The sequence below is a fragment of the Lepus europaeus genome, chromosome 8, assembly GCF_033115175.1.
Source record: "Lepus europaeus isolate LE1 chromosome 8, mLepTim1.pri, whole genome shotgun sequence".
NCBI lineage: Eukaryota > Metazoa > Chordata > Mammalia > Lagomorpha > Leporidae > Lepus > Lepus europaeus.
This window is the reverse complement of record NC_084834.1, coordinates 89,292,552-89,310,501: the sequence shown is the minus strand read 5'-3', so window position 1 is coordinate 89,310,501 and position 17,950 is coordinate 89,292,552.

The window sequence follows — 17,950 nt, the reverse complement described above, 5'->3', positions numbered from 1 at the left end:
TTACAGCAGGCAGCACTGCTTAGAGCCTACTATTGCATATTTTTTCTGAGCCACCCACCTCTTACTATCTGCCTTCCAATTTGTCCAGTTAGTACTGCCACCAGCAGAGTAGCCTGGTTTCTTAATTCCCTTTCCCTCTTTGTTCCAAACGCTTTTTCCTGGTATTGGAAACCTTAAAAGTGACTTCTGACAGATGTGATATGGGGAGACAAAGGCTCCTATTTTCGGTAAATTTCTCTGGCTATCAGAGATGCTCTGTGCAACAAATACCTGGTTAACCTGATTCAAATTTCCAGGGTGGGTCATCTGGATCCACATCTGTATATTGCTGATAAACTTTGTATAGTCTTTCCAAAAACTCAGAGGGGTTATCATGTGGCTTCTGCCATAAGTCCCACACTTTGTTAAAACTGTGCTACTTGAGACCCCATTTCTTAAGCAAACCAAACCACAATTTCTAGAATGTTCAGTGCCGCATTTCTGGCCACTCATGTCCCATTCAGAGCAGTTGGGCTGGGAAATGGGCCACCTCAGTGTCACCTCCCATCATAATTGTACTTCCTGGGTTTTACTCATGTGCATGGTCATTTTCTGCTGAGGTTTTTTTCAAAGGCCACACAGCTCTTCTTGGCAGGCAATAACATTAACAAGTTCTGGACATCTGCCCAGTTGTGATGGTGAACCGTGCAAATGGCAAAGTAACTCTTCCTTTCATTTGGGATTGTCTCAATATGAGGGCATGTTATTCTTCCACTTAATACAAACTGAAGGGTGAAACAGAGATAAGATAAACCCAGATAAGACCTGCTGGCTGACCTTGGGTATTTGTTCCCCATAATGTGACCTGGCATAATGGGAATTTCCCTTCCTGAAGCACAGTGGCTCCCTGACCAAACTGAGTAGTCTGCTTGGCGTGTGAGGGAATACATTTCCTCTGGACCTCATTCCATCTCAAGAAGGGCCCAGCTGGCCGGCACCGCGGCTCACTAGGCTAATCCTCCGCCTGCGGCGCCGGCACCCTGGGTTCTAGTCGCAGTTGGGGCACCAGTTCTGTGCTGGTTGCTTCTCTTCCAGTCCAGCTCTCTGCTGTGGCCCGTGAAGGCAGTGGAGGATGGCCCAAGTGCTTGGGCCCCCCTACACCCGCATGGGAGACCAGGAGTCAGCACCTGGCTCCTGGCTTCGGATGGGCGCAGCGCACCGGCCGTGGTGGCCATCTGGGTGGTGAACCAACAGAAGGAAAACCTTTCTCTCTGTCTTTCTTTCTCACTAACTCTGCCTGTCAAAAAAAAAAAAAAAGAAAGAAAGAAAAGAAAAGAAAAAGAAAAAGAAAGGAAAAAAGAAGGGCCCAGTGCTGTGGCCAGGTCAACTGGAGGGAGACTTACTATAATTTCTGGGTTAGGTGGCCAAATGCCTTGGCTGCTTCTTCCCCATCCCCCAATGCAGTAGGGGTGGAAAGAGCTGTGCGGAAATGTATCTGTGGCAATAACATCTCACCTTCTGGCTCCCGGGCATCGGGTAATCCTCTCTTCTCCCCTTCCTTTGGGGATACTTCTCTCTGGACTGTTATTCTAGGCATATTACACTCCCTCTGTGTCAGCTCACTCTGATATAGTAGCATAAACACTGCACATATGGAATTTGCTCTCATTTTCCCTCTTTCTCATAGAACATTTACAGCTGGAAAATAGTAACATTATCCAAGGATCCACCAACTGGTCACCATCCCCCAGATCTCAGGGGGATACTGGAGGCCAGGCTGTGTTAGAGTAAAATACCATCTTTTTGTTTCTTACAGGTGCATAACAAAAAAGATTCCAGTTCTGCAGAACACGGACTAAAGGGCTGTAAGATGGAATAGAGCTCTGATTACTCAGTAGTCTCAGGAGGACCAGTTGGAAAGAAGTCAAGTTTCAAAACAGGTTTCTCAGGTTACAGAGCAAACTCTCAAAGCAGTGCTTCTTTCAGCTCCCAAATTGGAAATTCCCTTTAAAACCCAATGTCTAGCTGTGGCCAAACCAAACTGCATGCAAATTCCCCAAATTCAAGACAAATTCCAGCTTACTTTCTTCCACCTAGAAAGCACCTTAGGCCAATGACAACTGGTCAATGGTTGGCCACTAGGGGGCTGTCCCTGAAGCTAACAAATGCTCAGGCAGCTGTTAAGTGTGGCTGATGGACAGGGACTGGTGTGCCACAGGCAAGAAATCCATGTGAGACTAGAATGCCCCCATGGTTAGCAACTTGTAGAATTCCAAATCCCAAGTCTACTCGCCCAACGAGCAGCAAACCAGTCACTAAGGCTGAGGTTGTGAAAGAAAATAGGTGTTTATTGTACAATAGGTAGAGCAAGGAGTCAGAGAGCTACTGCTCAATTCCCAGCCTCCTTGGGGGACTAAGGTTGGTGACTCTTACAGATTAAAGTAGGGGTTGAGCAGCACATGATCAGCTTGTGTGTGGGTCCCTAGTTGATCTGCCATGCTCATGGCTCTCCTTTGATTGGTCAACAACTGAAGGCTGGCACGTTCTTCTGAAGATGCTGTGATGGCAGAGTGGGCTCTGACCCATCTGGGGTCTATGGACAGGTTGGCTATTATTTGGTTTGGTCAAGGTCTAGAGTTTCTGTGAGGCATTGCGAAATAGAGTCTAGCATTAAGATGTTAACTATAAAGTTGATCATTGAATTATGAGTCTTTTTAAAAAAGATATATTTTATTTATTTTAAAGATAGAGCTACAGAAAGAGAGAGAGAGAGAGAGAGAGAGAGAGAGAGAGGTCTTCCATCTGCTGGTTCACTCCCCAAATAGCTGCAACTGCCAGAGCTGAGCTGATCTGAAGCCAGGAGCTCTTCTGGGTTTTCGATGTGGGTGCAGGGGCCCAAGGTCATGAACAATCTTTCACTGCTTTCCCAGGCCACAGCAGAGAGCTGGGCTGGAAGCAGAGAAGCCAGGACTCAAATCAGTGCCCATATGGGATGCCAGCACTGCAGGCCAGGACTTTAACCTAGTATTCCACAGTACCAGCCCCTAATTCTGCCTTGTGACTAGTGCTTTCAGGGGGCTGACCCTTGTGCTACTTCCTTAATTTAGTGAGTTAATCTTTAGCAAGCAGTTGATTTGTAATCACCAATGTGAAGAGGAACAGAAAGCTAAAAGAAAGACTGGAATTTGATAAAGACTACATCAAAGGCGTTAGAGATAGGGACTCAGTTTCACTTTTTTATGCAATTTTTTAAAAAATATTTTATTTATTTGCTTGAGAGGTAGAGTTACAGACAGAGAGAGGGAGAAACAGAGAGAAAAGTCTTCCATCTGCTAACTCACTCCTCAAATGTTTGCAATGGCCAAAGCTGAGCTTATCCGAAGCCAGGAGCTAGGAGCTTCTTCCAGTCACCCCCTCAGGTGCAGGGTCCCAAGTGCTTGGACCATATCTTGCACTGTTTTCCCAGAGAGCTGCATTGGAAGAGGAGCAGCCGGAACGTTAACCAGCACCCGTATGGGATGCCGGCACTGCAGGCAGAGGCTTAACCTACTGTGCCACAGCGCAGGCCCTTATGCAATGTTTTTAATAGTTATGTCTGGTGAAATGTTGCTGAAACACTGCGAAGTGATTTGGCCTTGCTTTGAATGAGCTGAGGGAGGATTTCACACCCAGGGTGTCAGTGGTGCCACTGCAACACAGTCATTCCTTGAATAGTCAAAGACTAATTATGACTTAGACTCTCTTCTTTTTTCACAATGATTTCTTAAAAATAAACCTTTAGAAAATCTTTCTCCTATTCTCTTTCAAATAAATTTTAAAAATTAAAAATGAACTGTTAGGGGCAGGCATTTTATACAATGGTCATGGTGTCACTGATGTCTGCATCCCTTATCAAATTGGCCAGGTTCAAGTTCCACCTCCCTTTCCAATTCAGCTTCCTGCTAATTATACCCTGAGAGGCTAAGAGAAATGGGAGCAGAGCCAGGACTTGACCCCAGGCCATCTGATACAGGATATGGGTGTCCCAAGTGACCATGTGCCAAAATGCTCTCCCAATAAACCAGGTTTTTACAATACAGTTAGAATAGAATCCCTCACAAACTGGTCTTAATACTTTTTAACAAGTTGTGGTAAAATGTACTTAATAAAATTTGCCACTTTAATCATTTTAACAGTACAATTCAGAAACATTGACTTAGCCTTTTTGCTAAGAATGCAATTCTTACTCTACTTAGTGTATTCCTGGAAAAGAACTCCTGGACCTCCTGGAGGCCTGTGCTTCCCTTAGTATGGGTTCCTTAACTTAGAATACTTTGCTTTTTCATATGACTCTTAAGAGCCCAAATTTACCTCTCTATATTGACCAAATCTTCCTTAATCTATTACAATTTTGACTAAGCCCTGCTCGCTCTAAATTCTTGAGGCCTATATTTAGAAATTCTCAAGCATCTCCACTTATGTGCACTCTCATCTTTTGTGTGTATATTTATGTTAACATTAAGATTTATTATTTAAAAGAGAGTAATCCAGAGGAAGGGAGACACAGAGACGGAGAGAGATCTTCCTTCTGCTGGTTTATTCCCCATATGGCCCAGCTGAAGCCAGGAGACAGGAACTTCATCCTGGTGGGTGGCAAGTATTTGGTCCATCTTCTGCTGCTTTCTCAGGCACGTTAGCAGGGAGCTGGATTGGAAGTGGAGCAGTTGGAACTTGAACTTGAACTGGCATTCTTAATGGATGCTGGTGTTGCAGGTGGAGGCTTAACCTGCTGTTCCTCAATGACAGTCCCTCCTACCAACCTTCTCCTATGTAATTCAAATTGAGTTAAATCTACTCTTTGGCTTGTTAAGTGGGAATGTCATCCAGGCTTGTCTTAGAAGAGTAGCAAATACTCTTGCCCACATTGATTGGTTCAGTGGTGTGCACACAGCCCACACTGAGACAGAGGGAGAAATCCTGGCACTATTGTTGTTGCAGGACAACTGGGGAAATGGGTCCAGGTTAGTGTCTTGGAGTTGAGGAAAATTTATGAGACCAGACACAATGGTGAGAAGAGAAGAAACGAAGTTTTATTTGAGTAGAAAACAGAAAAGCTCCCAGCAAAGGGAGGGGCTGGTGAAAAAGTGACAGAGCTGCTGAGGACTCACAGTCTATTAGTATTTGTGTCTTTAACACATCATCTCCAAAGAGCCAATTCTGTGGTTATACATTAGCTGTTGTGAAAGCAGGGACAGTTTTTAGTGAAATTTCTTCCAACTTGTTTTTGTCAAAACCTAAGCCACATAGCTGGATGCCACTACATAACTACCTAACAATGGAACCACCACAGAAGAGAGTGGAGCCCAGAGCTGGGTGAGAAGGCAAATGTTCTCATTTGAGTGCCTGGATTAAGCTTTGCCATATGTTTTCACCTTGAACTTTCAGGGACTAAGCCAGTCAATCCTTTCTTAAAAATTGTATATTTATTTGAGAGGCCAAGATACATAGAGACAGATAGACAGCGCCCCTATACACTGGTTCACTCCCCAAACTGAAGCTGGGAATCAGAAACTCAACACAGGTCTCCCACATTGGTGGCAGAAACCCATTTAATGCCTTCTCAGATCTACATTAGCAGGAAGCTGGAGTCAGGACATGGAACTAGGTATCTAACACAGGCACTCCATTAGGGGACATAGGCATCCTAAACAGTATCTTAATGACTAAGCTAAACACATGGCCCTCAGTCCTTTATGTAAAAAAAAATAATAATAACTTGTGGAGGAGGGCATTTGGCACAGCAGTGAACAACCCACTTGGACACATGCATCTCATATCAGAGTACCTGGTTCAAGTCTTAACTCTACTTCCAATCCAGCTTCCTGCTAATGTACACTCTGGGTGGAAGCAGGAAGTAGGCTCAAGAACTGTAACCTACATGGGGGAACAGGACTGACTTCTAGTTTCCTGGCTCTGGCCTGGCCCAGCCTTGGCTGTTATAAACATTTGGGGAGTAAACCAGTAGATGGGATATCTCTGTCTCTCTGCCCCTCTACCTTTCAATTAAAAAGTGAAAATAAATTAAAAAAAAAAACTAATCTGAGTTGGATTTCTTTTACCTACAACAGAAGGAGTCCAAACATGACTTAAATGTTGCCCTCTACCACTTGATATTATGAGCAAACAGCTTTGAGTCTTAGGCTTTCTGTAGATCTTTATGCTAATGCTGAATATAATCTCACAATTAGGGCTCAGGCCGGTGCGGACTTCTCTATTTCCCAGAGACCTTGAGCACAGGTATGACAGAAATCCTTTTGTCAGAATAGCCTTTATACTGTTTTGTGCTTGAAAAGAGGGTTCAGCTAATGTAGATAAGGACATTCTCAATGTCATCTTTCCTTGAGAGTTCTGATTCTCTCAATTCTCTGTGGGGTGAAGAGGATCGCTTAGGGTGGTCCTCTGATTACCCTTTATTTTGCCCTCTTTACCCTATGTGACCACCGTTTCTCACCTGCTCTCTCAAGTACAACTCCTTTTGTCTTTTTTATGTAATCTCCAACATTCAGCCTACTGATTCACACAAAGTAGGCACTTGACATACAATTGTTGAATGAATGCAAGACTAATGAATGGTGGAGAGAATTATATAAATTAATGGAAATTCTCTTTTCCCTTCCCTTCTCTAAAGAGGCTTCAGAAAATCTGGACCAAGATCCAAGAATCCTACTCACTGATCTTGAGGCCTTCTATGAGCCTCACACTTAGAGAGCGATATTGACAAATTATCCAAAACTGGCAGCAGATGGGAAATGCTGAAAACATGGTGAAGAATAGGGGACCGAACTAGAGAGTTTAGCTTGGGAAATGAAGATTTGGCATGGAGAATATTATTGTCTTCATATATTTGAAATGGATGGAACCCAGTGCAAAAAAGCATGTCAATAAATTCAGATGGAAGTTCTCTGGCAGTAGAGAACTCCAGGACTGAGGGCTGCCAGAGATAGAGCAAACTGCCCCAGGAAGCCCTGAATTTCCTATTCCTGAAAGTACTCCTGGGGAGGCAGATCCCAAAGATCACTTGATGGAGAGCCTAGACGACAGATTCCTGCTTTAGATGGTGCTGCAGGGATACAAATACCTGACCTTGACAAAGGTCTTCTGCCACCTTGAGGACATGCAGCTTCTAGAGTTTTTAAACATTCTAAAATTAGAGACTTAAGAATTCTTTTTATCCCACCAAAACTCTGCTCCTTGTTTAATGAAATATTTGAAGAAAGAATTCTACACACCTCTTGTTCAAATGCTATGCTGATGGACAAGGCCATCAGGTAGCCCAAAAATGTGCTCTATGTTTGGTTTAGACAGCTCAGAAGCCTGGATCATCTGGCATATGCTTTGCATTCTGCTCTATCTCATGCTTAGGGCTTTATCAGTGTGACCTTTGCTCAGCATATGTGTGTATTTGTATAATTTTTGCTTGTTGTCTTAGGTGGTGGCTGGTTAATTAATGATGTAGGCTTTTCATATGAGAGCCAACAATTTGTGTTTGGAAAAGGATAGTTCAAGGACTGCCAGCATCAGAATCTCTTAGGATAGTTTTTTTTAAGATTTATTTATTTATTTGAAAGGCAAAGTTACAGAGAGGCAGAGAGAGAAAGAGAGAGAGAGGGAAAGGGAGAGGGAGACGGAGAGGAAGAGGAAGAGGGAGAGAGATATCCTCCATCCACTGGTTCACTCCCCAAATGGCCACAACGGGTGGAGCTGAGCCCATCTGAAACCAGGAGCCAGGAGCTTCCTCTAGGTCTCCCATGTGGGTGCAGGGGCCCAAGGACTTGGACCATCCTCCACTGCTTTCCTAGGCCATAGCAGAGAGCTGGATCAGAAGTGGAGCAGCCAGGTTTTGAACCAGAGCCCATATGGGATGCTGGTGCTGCAGGCAGCAGCTTTACCCACTACACCACAACACCGGCCCCTCTTGGGATGTTTTAACAATGCATTTTCCTGGGTTCCCACCAAGACATTATATCTAACTCTGTGGGTTTTTTTTTTTCTAAGTTTTTTATTTTTTATTTTTTGGGGGATAGAGTCACAGACACAGAAAGGGAGAGACAGAAGGGTCTTCCATCTGCCATTTCACAACCCAGATGGCTGCAACAGCAGGAGCTGAGCCGATCTGAAGCCAGGAGCTAGGAGCTTTTTCCAGTCCCCCAATTGGATATAGGGGCCCAAGCACTTGGGACATCTTCTATCACTTTCCCAGGCCATAGCAGAAAACTAGATCAGAAAAGGAGCAGCTGGGACATGAACTGGCACCCATATGGGATACTGGTGCCTCAGGCGAAGGCTTAGCTCACTATACCACAGAGCTGGCCCCAGGAATCTGCTTCTCAAAAAGCAAATCCCGGGGGGCTAGAGTTGTGGTGTAGTGGGTAAAGCCGTTGCCTGTGATGTCAGCATCCCATATATGGACATGTGTTCATGTCCTGGCTGCTCCACTTTCAATCCAGCTCCCTGCTAATGGCCTGAGAAAAGCAGTGGAAGATGGCCCAAATGTTTGGGCCCCTGCCACCCATGTCGGGGCCTAGGATGAAGCTCTTGGCTCTTGGCTTCTGCTTGGCCCAGTCCCGGATGTTGCAGCCATCTTGGGAGTGAACAACTGATGGAAGATCTCTCGCTCTCTGTCTCTTCCTCTCTCCCTGTAACTTTGACTTTCAAATAAATAAATAAATCTTTTTTTTTTTTTAAAAAAAAAGCAAACCCAGGTACTAATCATGAACTCCATAGTGGTTAAGGGTCATTTCTGTGTGTGCCTAGATCCCTCTGCACTTCAGTGACTAAGTGTTAAACTGCCCTTCTAAGAAAATGAGAGCTTTAAAAGATTATGGCTGGAGCCTGTTGTTGAAACATAGGATGGGGAAGATTGAGCAAACATAGCAGGAGACTTTTGAGTTTCAGGAATGGCAAGGAAAACTTGTTCAAGGTACACTCTAGTTTCAACACATTACATCCTTTGTTCTAGGTCATAAAAAGCTCAGTTGTGCATGAAATGATCCCTGAGATTTACATTTGTTTTTATAATTTTCTAATTGTAATTAGAGCATACTTGTTCACCAAGAAATACCCCCAGTCAAGTGCATTTTGGAAGAGGTTGCTGCTACACATAACCTAAGATAGCAGACATACTCTCACAAGTAATGACCAAAAATCAAAAGTGACACCAAAACCCTGGAAATTTAAACAAAGATTGATATTCTTGAAACCCAGTCTTTTAAAAAAAAAACATTTATTTATTTTATTTTGAAAGGCAGAATTACAGAGAGGCAGAGAGAGAGAGAGAGAGAGAGAGAGAGAGAGAAAGAGAGAGAGGTCTTCTATCCACTGGTTCACTCCCCAGATGGCTGCAATGGCCAAAGCTGTGCTGATCTGAAGCCAGGAGCTTCTTCCGGGTCTCCCATGTGGGTACAGGGCCCAAGGACTTGGGCGATCTTCTGCTGCTTTACCAGGCCATAGTAGAGAGCTGTATTGAAAATGGAGCAGCCAGGATTTGAACTGGCACCCATATGGGATGCCGGTGCTGCAGGCAGAGGCTTAACGTATTGCACCACGGTGTTGGCCCCTCTTTTGTTCTCAAATAGTAGCTTACCCCTAGTCTCAGTCCATGCTTTTTTTTCTTATTTTCATTGCTATAACTAGAAATCATATGGATTGAAGGCTTACTTACCATCCTATTGTCATTCACTGCCAAGCTGTCATCAAAATATCATGATACTCAATGTTCTGAGTGTTTTCAAGTAATCAGGCATTGGTAGATAGGAACATTATAAGATTTTTAAAAATATTTATTTTATTTATTTGAAAGAGTTACAGAGAGAGGTAGAGACAGAGAGAGGCCCTCCATCCACTGGTTCACTCTCCAAATGGCTGCAACAGCCAGACCTGAGTGCATCCACAACCAGGGGCCAAAAGGTTCCTCTGGGTCTCCCACCTAGATGCAGGGGCCCAAGGACTTGGGCCATCCTCTGCTGCTTTCCTAGGTCCATGAACAGGGAGCTGGATCAGAAGTGGAGCAGCCAGGACACTAACCGGTGCCCATATGAGATGCTGGCGCTGCAGGCCAGGGTTTTAACAGGCTGTGCCACAGTATTGGCCCCATAAGATATTTTTGACTTTGTTTAGGATTAAAGCTCAGGAATGTCATGTTGTGTTGTGTTGATGAGATTCAGGAGGTAAATATAAAAAGAATTGCAATCAACTTTATTTACCCAGTATATTCCAGATGATGTTTGGTGGATTACAATTGTTAAAACTGTTTTTATTAAAGTATAACATATATATATAAATGTACACAATTGCATTAATTATATATATGCTCTTTAATAATTTTTATTATGTACATACCTAGAAGTCTCCATCTATATCAAAGTATAGAAATTTTCAGTCCTCCATGAGACACAATTTGTATTGCACTTAGAAGGGGACTCTTGTCATATGCTTGCAAGGGAGCAGTGGGCAGGACAATTGCAATATGGGATATATTCCAAGATGCATACTTGTAACTGCAGTATTTTATCTGGGTGTTTTCTATGCTCCAAGAGGTTTTCCCAAGTAGCCGACTTTCATCTCTAGGTGGAGCTGGGGAGCTTATATTCCCTCTGTTTTAGGAGACTCCATCAAATGCCCTTGGGCCACCCTCCACAGAAGGACTGTGTCCAGCAAAGCTTATGCTTTCTCTTGGATGTTGGGCGATCTTATCTTCCCACTCTTCATTTTCATTAAGCGATCTCATCTGTTTCCACATCTCTACTTACTAAATATCATATGCGACTCCCAAATCTAAATCTCTAGCACAGACCTATCTGAGCTCTGGGGCCCAGAAATACAACTGTCTTCTTGACATCTCCCAATGGAAAAGCTTCCAAAGACCTCAAATGTATGACCTCCCTTCTTATTCCCAGGTTTGCTCCCCTTCTTGTGTTCCATACATGCAGTGCCACAAGCCAGAAGCTCAGGGACCATCTCAACACATCCTAAAGCTGAGTCCCTACCCCTAATGCCTTTGATGTAGACTTTATTCAGCCCTCAAATCTCTCCCTCAGTTTGCAACTCCTCTTTGTTCTAGGAACTCACTAACTTAAGGGAGTGGTACAAGCATGAGGCCAGAGTCATGATATCCTGATTCACAAAGACTCAGATCACCCCATAGTTAGCATCTCGGTGCTAAGCTCTATTCTGGGCACTTCCCAGCAACTGGCAGAACCTGATCAAATAACATGATACCCAGTCTACCCTTAGACCCCAGACAGCCCAGAGTCCACTTTGCCATTATGTAAGAAGCACACTGACCCTTATCAGTGAACAAAGAAAGGAAGACCAGGAGCTTATCACACACTGCTAATCCCCAACTCTGTGAGATTCACCATCTCTAGTAGTCTTGGAATTGAGTGATGTCTGCCCAACTCCTTGCTCTGTAAATAAACTCCTACAGTCTTCCACCATCCTGCTGTCAGTGATTGGCTTGCTACATGTTAGGTGAGCAGAGCCAGCCTTGGGGGCTCTATAAACAAGTTCCTCCAATCCAGGAGAGATGTTCTATAATAATCCTTGTCCCCATCTCCTGGCCCCACCCATTTTTATCTCCAAAATCTGTCTCAAACAAAATGACTCTAGGGTCAATTTACTGGTCCTGCTACCACTGATATGAGGAAACTAAGCAGGGAGTTAGATAGAAATAAGTGAGCTGGAATTTTTGCCAGCCCTGCCTTGTAACTTTATTCCTTTACCTATCAATCTGATAGGCCTACCTTCCCAGGATGCACCTGTGTCTCACATGTGACTAGGAAGGAGGAGACACCATGATGGCCACATGGAAATTAAATTCCATGTGGAAGCACCATAAAAACCCCAGAAAACTTCACACATGCTAAGGCCCAACCCTGCTTGTTTATTCAATTAAGGCATCATCCCTACCTCATAAAAGAGACTAATAATTGGTCATCTTTTGTCCTTTGCAGTGCTTGGGGATCTTTCTGTCTCCTCATAGGCAGCTCTCTGGCCCACTCATGATGGGTATCTCTCTGAGTGAGGTGGCCCACACTCACACTTTTTTTTTTTTTAAGATTTATTTATTTATTTGAAAGAGTTACACAGAGAGAAGGAGAGGCAGAGAGAGAGCGAGAGAGAGAGAGAGATGTCTTCCATTTGTTGGTTCACTCCCCAGATGTTTGCAATGGTTGGAGCTGTACCGGTCTGAAGCCAGGAGCCAGGAGCTTCCTCCGGGTCTCCCACACGGATGCAGGGGCCCAAGGACTTGGGCCATCTTCTACTGCTTTCCCGGCCCATAGCAGAGAGCTATATAGGAAATGAAGCAGCCAGGACTTGAACCAGCACCCATATGGGATGCTTGCACTGCAGGCAGTGGCTTTACCAGCTACGCCATAGCGCTGGCCCCTCATACACTATTTTAAATGAATCCTACTCACTTGCACACTATATATAGATGCCTCTGCTTAGTATTTAATCTCTGTGGGGGCAAAAACCTGGAATAAAGAGTAAGATGCATAGGCCCATATCACCATCACCTCTTGTCCAGACAACAACCATGACCCCCTGTTGCTCAGCATCCATTCCTCCCAAACTTGCTACTAGTTCTCCATGCTAGAGTTGGAGGGATCCTTTTAAAGTGCAACTGTGTTCTTGTTTACACATATACACTTCTTTTTTAATTACATTTTAGTGACTTTCTATTTCTCTTATCATAAAAATATTTTAATGGCTAATATGTATTGGGTGTTGATATTTAGTGTTACCCATGCACCACATTCCTAATATTTTATTGTACTTATTCTTTTTTAAAAAGGGATTTCTTTAATTAAAAGGCAGAGTGATTGTGGAGAGGGGAGAGTGAGGAATCCTTCCATCTACTGGTTCACTCTCCAAATACCTGCAAAATCCAGAGCTGGGCCAGCCCAAAGCCAGGAGCCAGGAACTCCATTCAGGTCTCCCACATGAGTGGCAAGAACCCAAGTACCTGGGCCATTGTGTGCTTTATCCTGAGTGTATTAGCATGATGCTGAATTAGAAGCACAGAGTAGCTGGGACTTGAATTATTGCTCCAATATGGGGTGTAGACATCTCAAGCAGCAGCTTAGCCTACTGTGCCACAATGCCCACGCATGCACTTATTCTTAATTGGAAAAAAGAATCCTCCCACCTAAATGTTATTATGCTGATTTTACAGTTCAGAACACAGATGTTCAGAGAGATGAAGAAATTTGCCCAATATTATATAGTCAGTAAATAGCAAAGCCTAATTTTGAACCCACCTTGTCTCGATGCCAGAGCACTTGCCTTTATGAGCTACCTAGCACTGCCTAGGTACAGCTCATGATGTCTTTCTCATCCTAACTCACCCTCATCCAGTGGGTAAGCACCTAAGACCACTTGAATGTCTTAAACTGCCAAAGATATCATTAACACAAACACCATACACCTTGGAAACAGAGGGTAAATCTATCCAGATTCAAAACAAAGCCTATCTCGATTTGTGATTGAGCATATCATTAGTGCTGGCACAATGCTGATGCTCAACAAAATGTATTTATTGAACGAATAAATGGATCACACCTGTCACACCACCTAAACCCTTTGGTTGGATTATGAATATTTCCCCATATAATTTCTCCACAATTCAGTGTCCTCTCCAGAAATACAAGGTTTCCTTCTTAAGTCATTTTCAGTGGTCCAGACTATCAGATTGTAAATGCATGATCTTGACACCCTTTCATTGGTTCCATAACTATTGACCAAGCTACAGTGTTCCCAGCCTTTACCTTGCTAGAGAATGGAATTCATGTTTTCTCTGATGACTCTGCAGTCTGACATCTCTTCTGTCTTCTCTCCCTTAATAGGCAGGCCTGCCTAGTGCTTCTCTCTGGGAGTCTCCACTCAGGCATGTGGGCTTCATCTATCACTGGTTATCTCCAGCACTCTTTTCCCTTTCAAGCCTTACCTACCTTGTATTGCCACAGGTACCTTGCATAGGTGCCACAGTGACTATGATGTTTAGAAACCATTCTTTCTGAAGCAAACTCTCTCACTGTAATAGAAAAGAATCCTTTCCTCTTATTATGAAAGAAATGAATATCCATGCATAAAATTTCTAAGATCTCATATAAGCTTCCCAAGTTATGATTATAATAGATAATTTTTAAAGAGCCTGTACTATGCATTAGGCATAGAGCTAACACAGTCACATTACTGTATCAGTTTATAGATGAGGAAAATCCACAGGTGTGAAAGGACTTTCTAACTCCTCAGCTTATGAGTAGGGGTCCAGACTTAGCTGCAGGTCTGTCCAGGTCTGAAGCCAGCACCCTCTACTACTTATAACTTCTCTCTCTCTCTCTTTTTAATTAATGTATTTATCCTCAGAGGTAAAGAAAGAGAGAGACAGAGAAGGAGATGGGAAGAGTTCCCACCCATTGATTCACTCCTCACACACCAGCAGTAGCACCTGGTTGTGTGGTGGAGGCCAAAGCAGGAAGCCAGGGACTCAATCTGCGTCTCCTATGTGGTGGCAGGAACCCAGTTATTTGAGCCATCACTCCTCAGGTCTGCATTAGCAGAAAGCTGGAATCAAAAGGAGAACTGAGTATTGAACTAGGCACTCTCATATGGAATGCAGATGTTCTAACCACTAGGCCAAACACAGACCTCTGACAGCATCTTTTTTTTTTTTTTTAACTTTTATTTAATAAATATAAATTTCCAAAGTACAGCTTTTGGATAATAGTGACTTTTCTCCCATAACCTCCCTCCCACCCGCAACCGTCCCATCTCCCACTCCCTCTCCCATCCCATTCACATCAAGATTCATTTTCAATTATTTTTATATACAGAAGATTAATTTAGTATATACTAAGTAAAGATTTGAACAGTTTGCACCCACACAGTAACATAAAGTATAAAGTACTGTTTGAGTACTAGTTATACCGTTAATTCACATAGTACAACACATTAAGGACAGAGATCCTACATAGGGAGTAAGTGCACAGTGACTCCTGTTGTTGATTTAACAATTGACACTCTTATTTATGGTGTCAGTAATCACCTGAGGCTCTTGTCATGAGCTGCCAAGGCTATAGAAGCCTCTTGAGTTCACTAACTTGACAGCATCTTTTAAAAGGCCAACTGGTATTCTGCTGGATAGGCCCCAAAATACTTAGCGTGTTTTCTCTGTGATTAGATATTTAGATTGCTTCCAATTTTTTTAGTAATAGAAAATAGCACTTCAATGGACATTAAAGTTAAACCTTTTCTCAGAAATAAAAAATAGCCTTATTGTTCCTTTCAGAGCACATACATAATTCATGCCTACAATCTTAGTCTGTTTGGGCTACTTCAACAAAATGCCTTAGGTTGGATAATTTGCCAACAGTAGAAATTTATTGCTCACAGTTCTGGAGACTGGGAAGTCCCAGATCACTGCACCAGCAAGTTGATGAGAGTTTGTTCCTCATAGATGGTGACTTCTACTTTGTCCCCATGTGCAATAGGTGTGAATAAGTTCCTCTGAGCATCTTCTGTGAGGATACAAGTCCCATTCATAAGGATTGAGCCTTCATCTTTTTTTTTTTTTTTTTTGGACAGGCAGAGTGGATAGTGAGAGAGAGAGAGAGAGACAGAGAGAAAGGTCTTCCTTTTTGCCATTGGTTCACCCTCCAATGGCCGCTGCGGCCGGCGCATCTTGCTGATCCGAAGCCAGGAGCCAGGTGCTTCTCCTGGTCTCCCATGCGGGTGCAGGGCCCAAAGAATTGGGCCATCCTCCACTGCCTTCCCGGGCCATAGCAGAGAGCTGGCCTGGAAGAGGGGCAACCGGGATAGAATCCAGCGCCCCAACCGGGACTAGAACCCGGTGTGCCGGTGCCGCAAGGCGGAGGATTAGCCTGTTGAGCCATGGCGCCGGCTGAGCCTTCATCATTTAATCATTCCTGGAAGCCTCCCCCCCCCCCCCCCATTACTATCACATGGGTTATTAGGTTCAAATATGTGAATCTGATGGAGAGGGAACAGAAATATGCAAATCACAGTAGCTTTGACTTGAAGAAATCAAAGACTCTATGATACTATAAAAGAGGAAGTAACTATAACCCCAAATTCCAGCAACCTGGAACAACCACCGTTAACATTTTGCTCATCACTGTTTAGTGCCTCTTTTATCCAACCACACATGCACAGCATGAATAATTTTACCAGCATGAAATCTTGCATCTTTTCATCTTTTCTGTATTCTCTACCTTCCACCCAAAAAAAAAAAAAAAAAGTTACACATGGAAGTAGATGAGGTGCTTATTTTTTGTTTTACAAAATGGGATTGCATTATGCATATGTCTCATTTGTTCTTCTCACTTAAAAAAAACAAATTATGTGTGGGTCAGGCATTTGGTGCCATGATTAAGGCACCCTTGAGATGCCGACATCCCATATCAGAGTGCCTGAGTTCGAGTCCCAGCTTCATGCCTGCCCAATTCCAGCTTCTTGTTAATGCATACCCCTGGGGGTCAGATGATGGTGCCCAAATAGTTGAGTCCCCGCTACCCATGTGGAAAGCCCAGATTGAGTTCTGAGCTTCTGGCTTCCACCTGGCCCAGTCCCAACTGTTTCAGGCATTTGGAATAGTGAACCAGTAGATAGGTTCTCTCTCTATCTCTCCTCTCTCTCTTTGTCTAGCTTTAAAATAAAGTTAAATTAAAACAAATAAAAAATTTCCTTCAAGATTACTAGAATCAATCTAATTCACTCTTTTTAAAAAAAGATTTATTTATTTGAAAGTCAAAGTTAGAGGAAGAGAGAGAGAGAAAGAGAGAGAGAGAGAGAGAGAGAGAGAGAGAGAGAGAGAATCTTCCATCCACTAGTTTACTCCCCAGAAGGCTACAATGACCAGGGCTGAACCAGGCTGAAATTAGGAGCTTTATCCAGGTTTCTCTTGTGTGTGGCAGGGGCCCAAACATTTGGGCCATCTTCTGCTGCTTTTCCAAGGCTATTGGCAGGGAGCTGGATCAGAAGTGGAGCAGCCGGAACATGAACTGGCCCCTATATGGGATGCTGGCATTGCAGGCAGCAGCTGTAACTCTCTGCCAACCCCATGGTCAACATTGTTATACCAGTATCCTTATCTCCTGGTGCCTTTGCTTCTGTGGAATAGATTTCCTGTGGTCACAGAGTTGGCCCACAGGCCAAAGCTGGCCTGCCCCTTCTGATTTGCATGGCCTGTGAGCTAAGAATGGATTTTTACATGTTTTTAACTGGCTGAAAGCAATCAAAAGAAGAAAAAACTGGCAGTGGGAGCACATGAAAAGTACATGAAATTCAAATCTCAGTGTATATCTGATGGGAAAACACTGTCCCTGCAGCACATTTCTGTGACAGGATGCATTGGGGGATTTTTCCCACCCTCCAAGCAGTTCTCTGGTGGACACCAATTCAATTCTGACATTGTCTACCTAGAGATGGCATCAGATCCTACACATTAAGAGCTCAATCTTACAAGACTCCCCCACTTCAGATGCCAATCACAAGCCCCAGGCTGTTATGAAAACAAAAATCAATAGCTAAAGAACTTAGGGAGTATTTAGAGCCCTTTGAGAAATTTATACCTATTGAGTATATTCCCTCTGCATGAAAATAAACTCGATGTTCAGATTTAATATTTTTTAAAGATTTTTTATTTATTTATTTGAGAGGTAGAGTTACAGACAGTGAGAGGGAGAGACAGAGAGAAAGGTCTTCCATCTGTTGGTTCACAATGGCTGCAACGGCCGTAGCTGTGCCGAGCTGAAGCCAGGAGCGAGGTGTTTCCTCCCGGTCTCCCATGAGGGTGCAGGGGCCCAAGGACTTGAGCCATCTTCTACTGCTTTCCCAGGCCATAGCAGAGATCTGGATTGGAAGAGGAGCAGCTGGGACTAGAATCGATGCCCACATAGGATCCCGGCAC